The sequence below is a fragment of the Nerophis lumbriciformis genome, linkage group LG25 (assembly GCF_033978685.3).
Source record: "Nerophis lumbriciformis linkage group LG25, RoL_Nlum_v2.1, whole genome shotgun sequence".
Lineage (NCBI taxonomy): Eukaryota > Metazoa > Chordata > Actinopteri > Syngnathiformes > Syngnathidae > Nerophis > Nerophis lumbriciformis.
In genome coordinates, this window is record NC_084572.2 from 14,576,212 (window position 1) to 14,583,102 (window position 6,891).

Consider the following 6,891-nt stretch of genomic DNA (forward strand, 5'->3'; position numbering starts at 1 on the left):
CAGGCTTTACACAACACAACAATCAGGCAGAATGCGGCTCCAGAGCTGCGGGTAGCAGACCCCTGCACTAGTGCATACTACGCGTACCACAGTTTGAGAATTACTGATCTTAAGGACAGGGCTGACCGAAAATGCATCCCGATTGTCAGACGGGAGAAATAACGTCAAACAGAAAATGGACACAAGAATACAGTGGGTATGGAAAGTATTCAGACCCCTTTAAATGTTTCACTATTTGTTTCATTGCAGGCATTTGCTAAAATCAAAAAAAGTTCATTTTATTTCTCATTAATGTACACTCAACACCCTGTCTTGACAGAAAAAAAAAAACATGTTCAGTTTAGGTTCAGTTTATTTCAAACATACATACAATACAATTACTGTGTAATGCATCACATATTTCCAGTTGTTTCATTACAGCATTTCCAAAAAGGAGTAGGAAGAAGCAGAGCTTATTTAATCCTACCCCTTTTCACATCATAGCATAATCATTATCTCTCTTTGGAAAAAAAAAAAAAGGTTCACAATGTTTATAATTGTTCTTCTTTGTACTTTGAACAACTGTTTGAACAGTCTCTTAAACTTTAAATCATCCATCCATCCATCTTCTATCGCTTATTCCCTTCGGTGGTAGTGGGGGGCGCTGGAGCCTATCTCAGCTACAATCTGGCCCGCCTTCCTCCCACCTCCAAAGACATGCACCTGGGGATAGGTTGATTGGCAACACTAAATTGGCCCTAGTGTGTGAATGTTGTCTGTCTATCTGTGTTGACCCTGTGATGAGGTGGTGACTTGTCCAGGGTGTACCCCTATTCGTGCTTTTTGTTTGATTTATTTGATTAATCCATTCCCATAATTGAATTCAACCAATTGATATGCTAAAGGTTTTAAGTGTTGTACGTGCATAGGCATATTTTAAATTAGATTTTCCTCTCAGGTTATATTTCTCCTCTTTTGTTGAGAAGAATTGTACATACGTGGGTAGCAGGTTATAGTTTGCTTTTTGCATAATTTTAGCTGTTTGCAAATGTACTAAGTCATTGAATTTCAATATTTTTGATTCAGCAAATAAAGGGTTTGTATGTTCTTTATATCCAACATTATTTGGGTGGGGTGACCGGGGGATGGCCTCGCCGCGCTCTCCGGGGATGGGGGTTGGGCTCGTGGGGACCCGGTTGCCGATGGGGCGGGGGCGGTCTTCCCGTCCGGTTGCGGGGAGTCTCTGGGTCCCTCGGGCGGGGCGTCTCGCCTTTCTGCCCGTGTGGGGTGTGGTCTCTCGCTGGCTTGGGGTCTGGCTGTCCCCTGCTTTTCTTGTGCCCTGTCCTCTGCTGGGTGCATCTGTCTGCGGCCTGCTGCTGGCCCTTGTGGGCGGTGCGGTGGGCCGGGCTCTGGGGTTCCTGTCGCTGGTCGGCTTGGCTGCGTGGGGGCGGTGGTCCCTGGTTCCCTGGGCACGCCTACTGTTTGTGGGTTGGGCTCTCGAGGGGGCTGGGGCCGTACTCTGGCTCCCACACACTCCGGGAGTCGAATATATTGTACATACAAATTCACATATGCTCACATACATACATAGGTACCTACGCTCCCACATACATACACTAATACAGTACATATTTACATACTTAAAGTTCGTACATTCACACGCACATTCAATATACAAACATACACATACACATTCTGTACATATACATTCACTGTACAAACACGTATACACATTCTGTACATACAGTATACAAGCACATATGCATACGTACACTCATGCACATAATCACGTTTCATCAAACATATTAACGTTGTTGTCCTAGGGTAAACTGGGTATAACACATGGCACACTGACAAAGCTTAACCTATTGTTACTATAACAATCTACAAGGTTAATGTAGGTTGCTTCTCTTTCTCCCCCTCCATTTTTCTGCATTCTTTCGTATCTCAAGTTATCATTACGTATATGTATTGTTGCATTTGAACAACTGTAATGTCGATAATAAAGGTAAAGTATTGGTATTGTTCATTATCAATAGTGCTATTTCTATTGGTATTTGTATTGCTCCATCTGTAGTGTAATAATGCTCATTGTCATTTTTGTATTTTTATTTATTTTTTCCGCTAACTGCTTATTTGTAATTACTTTTACCATCATTTTTGTACATGTCGTATTTGCTGATGTTGCTCTGTTGTTGTTGTTGTTGTGTTTGCTGTTGTTGTTTTTGTCTCTCTGTCTTATCCCCCTCTTGTCCCCACAATTACCCCCTCTGTCTTCCTTTTTTTCTCTCTTTCTATCCCCTCCTGCTCCGGCCCGGCTGCACCAAATAATAATATAAATCCATATAATAAAGTCAAATACAAATAAGGCAACAAGAGACGTATCCTACACTTCTCTTTTGTAAAGTAAATCTGAACAGCCAACATGGGCATCTACATCAACTATATGATTTGCCTGAGAAGCTGGACAGGACAAAACATAAATAAAATATATATATATATATATATATATATATATATATATATATATATATATATATATATATATCCAACATTATGTATTATTCAAATTGATCTTTTTTGTAACACTGTTAGTGAATGAAGCGCACATTTGTAGTTGTTTTCTTATATTTCTACACAATAACTCAGATATGGTAACACTAGTGAGCAGTAGATAAAAATGTAAAAATGTTTGCAAATAAAAAAACATAATTTTTTACCCTTTGCTCAATATTTTGTTGATGCATGTTTGGCAGCAATTACAACCTCAAGTCTCTTTGAATATGATGCCACAAGCTTAGCACACCTACCTTTGGGCAGTTTTGCACATTCCTCTTTGCCAATTTCTCTTGACAACACCTCTAAAGCTCCATCAGGTTGGATGAGAAGCATTGGTTTTCATCCAGGATGTCTCTGTGCATTGCTGCATTCATCTTTCCTTCTACCCTGACTAGTTTCCCAGTTCCTGCTGCTGAAAACCATGCCCACAGAATGATGCTGCCACCACCATGCTTCACTGTAGGGATGGTATTGGCCTGGTGATGAGTGGTGCCTGGTTTCCTCCAAACATGAGGCCTGGCATTAACGCCAGAGCATTGCAGCTTTGTCTCATCAGACCAGATCATTATTGTGCTTCCCAGAACTATTTAGGTGCATTTTGGCAAGCTTTTTACTAAGATATTACTTCCGTCTGGTCACTCTACCATACAGGCCTGACTGGTGGATTGCTGCAGAGAAGGTTGTCCTTCTGGAAGGTTCCCCTCTCTCCACAGAGGAATGTTGTAGCTCTGACAGTGACCATCGGGTTTTTGGTCACCTCCCTGTCTAGACTAAGATGAATGCAGCAATGTACAGAGACATCCTGGATGACAACCAACACTTCTTGGAGCGTATGAGTTGCTGCAAAGAGGAATGAAAGAAACTGCCCAAAGATAGGTGTGCCAAGCTCGTGGCATTGTATTCAAAAAGACTTGAGGCTGTGATTGCTGCCAAAGGTGCATCAACAAGTATTGAGCAAAGGGTCTGAATACTTTGAGCACGGAACAAAGTCGAATACCTTCTCGAAGTCCACACAACACGTGTAGACTGGTTGGGCAAACTCCCATGCACCTTCAAGGATCCTGACGAGAATATAGAGTTGGTCCACAGTTCCACGACCAGGAAGAAAACCACACTGCCCCTCCTGAATCTGTGGTTCGACTATCCAGCGTAGACTCCTCCAGTACATCTGAATAGACCTTACCGGGAAGGCTGGGAGTATGATCCCACAATAGTTGAAACATACCTTCTAGTTTTCCTTATTAAATAGAGGAACCACCACCACAGTCTGCCAATTCAGAGGCACTACCCCCGATGTCCATGCAATGCTGCACAACCTTGTCAACCACAGCATCCAGAACCTTAAAGAACTCAGGGTAGATCTAATCCACCCCCGGCGCCCTGCCACCGAGCAGCTTTTCAACTACCTCTGCAACATTAGTCCCAGAAATCGAGCCCACCACAGAGTCCAGAAGCACTGATCCTTATTGGAAGACATGTAGGTGGAATTGAGGAGGTCTTTGAAGTATTCCACCAATCCACAACATCCTCAGTCGACAACAGCAGCACACCGTCCCCACCATACACGCACGGTAAATGGTAAATGGGTTGTACTTGTATAGCGCTTTTCTACCTTTTTTAAGGAACTCAAAGCGCTTTGACACTATTTCCACATTCACCCATTCACACACATTCACACACTGATGGCGGGAGCTGCCATGCACGGCGCTAACCAGGCCCATCAAGAGCAAGGGTGAAGTGTCTTGCTCAAGGACACATTGGACGTGACTAGGATGGTAGAAGGTGGAGATTGAACCAGTAACCCTCAGATTGCTGGCACGGCCACTCTCCCAACTTCGCCACGCCGGTGTTGACAGTGCACTGCTCCCGACTCCTGAGGCGGCGACGGTGGTCAAAAATCGCTTTGAAGCCGTCCGCAAGTCGTTTTCCATGTCTTCTCCAAACTACTCCCATGTACGAATTTTTGGCCTCTGCAACCGCCAAAGCCACACACATTTGGCCTGTCGGTACATGTAAAGATTGAAAATAATGGGAACAAAAATTGAGCCTTTGGGAACCCCACACGTTATTTGATGTCAAAACACAAGCCTGAATAGGAGATACCATCCGAACTGTACCGACTGACTGAAACGACCGTAGCTGAGTTACACGTAGCAGTGGCGGTGCGGTGCGCTTTCTTTCATTAGGTACTGTGTGTACTTTTCTAACATTTACATTGTATGAGACACATAAATAAACTTCCCCATAGTGTACCACTTTTCAGCACGCTTCCATTGGGGTACCAGTTTACAGTACGGCTGATGGAAACACAAGCCCGAATATGATTTACTAATCATACTAAACTGTGTTGCGTATCAGAAACTCAAAACACAGGTTTTGAGTTGGAGACACACTTGTAATTTCATGCATTTCACCGTCAATACGGTTCGTACTGCTTTGATTTGCAAATTATATACCACCAGCTCAGTGGCCTTGTGGTTAGAGTGTACGCCCCAAGACTGGGAGGTTGTGAGTTCAAACCCCGGCCGAGTCATACCAAAGACTACAAAAAATGGGACCCAATGTCTCCCTGCTTTGCACTCAGCATCAAGGGTTAGAATTGGGGGTTAAATTACCAATTGATTCCTGAGCGCGAAGCATGCTGCTGCTCACTGCTCCCCTCACCTACCAGGGGGTGGACATGGGGGTGGGTCAAATGCAGAGGTCAAATTTCACCACACCCAGTGTGTGTGTGACAATCATTGGGATTTTAACTTTATTCTGTCAACAATTTGACTGGTGTACAGCTGGAAACCCAAGCTTGATTTGAATCTACTCAACTGTTTTGTGGAAACATAGTTTTGACTCTAAAGGAATGTTATGCATTTCCTGAGCAAAAGTTCTGAAAAAGCAGCTCCCAGTTCTGCAGTCATGTTCATTTCGATATAGCATATGTTCATGCAGGGCCCCCAAAATATCCGACTTCTACCGTCCCACTTTTCAACAAACTTCTTTGCGTGTACCAGTTGCATCTCTATGCCCGGTTGGAAGCGCATGAATAGGATTTACTGATACTTACCGTAATCCTGACAACCGTACCGCTTGACGGCAACATTACTAAGAGGCCACCTGTGTCTGCAGTGTTCATTCGTCAACATTAAAGACGGTCTATACTACCACTTACAACAGTCTTGAGACCCCTCTAATAAAGCTATTCTCATATGTCACCATGACAACCCCTTCAAAGCCTGGCAGACTATTCACCGTTAACACCCCACTTCCCCACAATAGCTCCCCTATGACTTCTCAGTATCGGCTTCTTGGAATCAATAGAGACCTTCCGAGTCAATGCTTGAATCATGTTCAATTGTCTTCCATTCAGTCAACTCGAGGGTTCGCTAATATCTACATTTTTTTTTTCCCTGCCTCCTCTATAGCTTGTTTTTCCGGGAGTACAAAGCAATTGATTTATTCCGTTTCCTGAGAAATGTGAATGTGGCTTATTATTGTTTATTAATCTTGTCTCACTTGGGGAGTTTTAGTAAAGAAATCAATTAGCTTGTTGAAGAAAATATATGCAATTTATTTCATATTTGGCTTACCATATATGTACATGTGTGTGCATATATACATCTTTTTTTCTCCTCATTCTTTTCATAAGGCTGTTATTGGTTGGAGGAAAAATGCAGCAGCCTCACCACAAATAGAAAAGTCTGCAATGTTACAGTTCATCCTCACCTTTTCTGCACTCCATATCCTGTTATACACACACACACACACACACACACACACACACACACACTCTTGTATTCGTCACCTTCTTGAGACCTCTGAAAAATGCCTACCTCTTTAGGACCACCCTTTCTAGATATATAAAGATTTCTGAAAAATGCCTACCTCTTTAGGACCACCCTTTCTAGATATATAAAGATTTGTATTTACAACATTAATAATATATACATACTGTGCAAATATAAAATAGCTTGTTGTGAAAAATTAGTTGGAATTTCACAAGAAAATGGTGACAATTTCACAAGAAAAACTTGAATTTTGGCAGTATTATAATAAAAGTCGTAATTTTACTCAACGCAAGTCAAAATTTTACAAGAAAAACTGAACATTTGTGCAATAATATGCTAAAAGTTGGAATTTTACTTAATATAGGCGCAATTTTACAAGAAAACATTTTGGCAATTTTATGAAAAGTCGTAATTTTACTCGACAAAAGTCTTAATTTTATAAGAAAACTTTAAAATGTTGGCAATATTATAATAATAATCGAAATTTTACTTGGCAAAATTCTGACAAGTCATAATTTTACTTAAAAAAATGTCACTATTTTACAAGAACAAAAAAATTGGCAATATTGTGCTA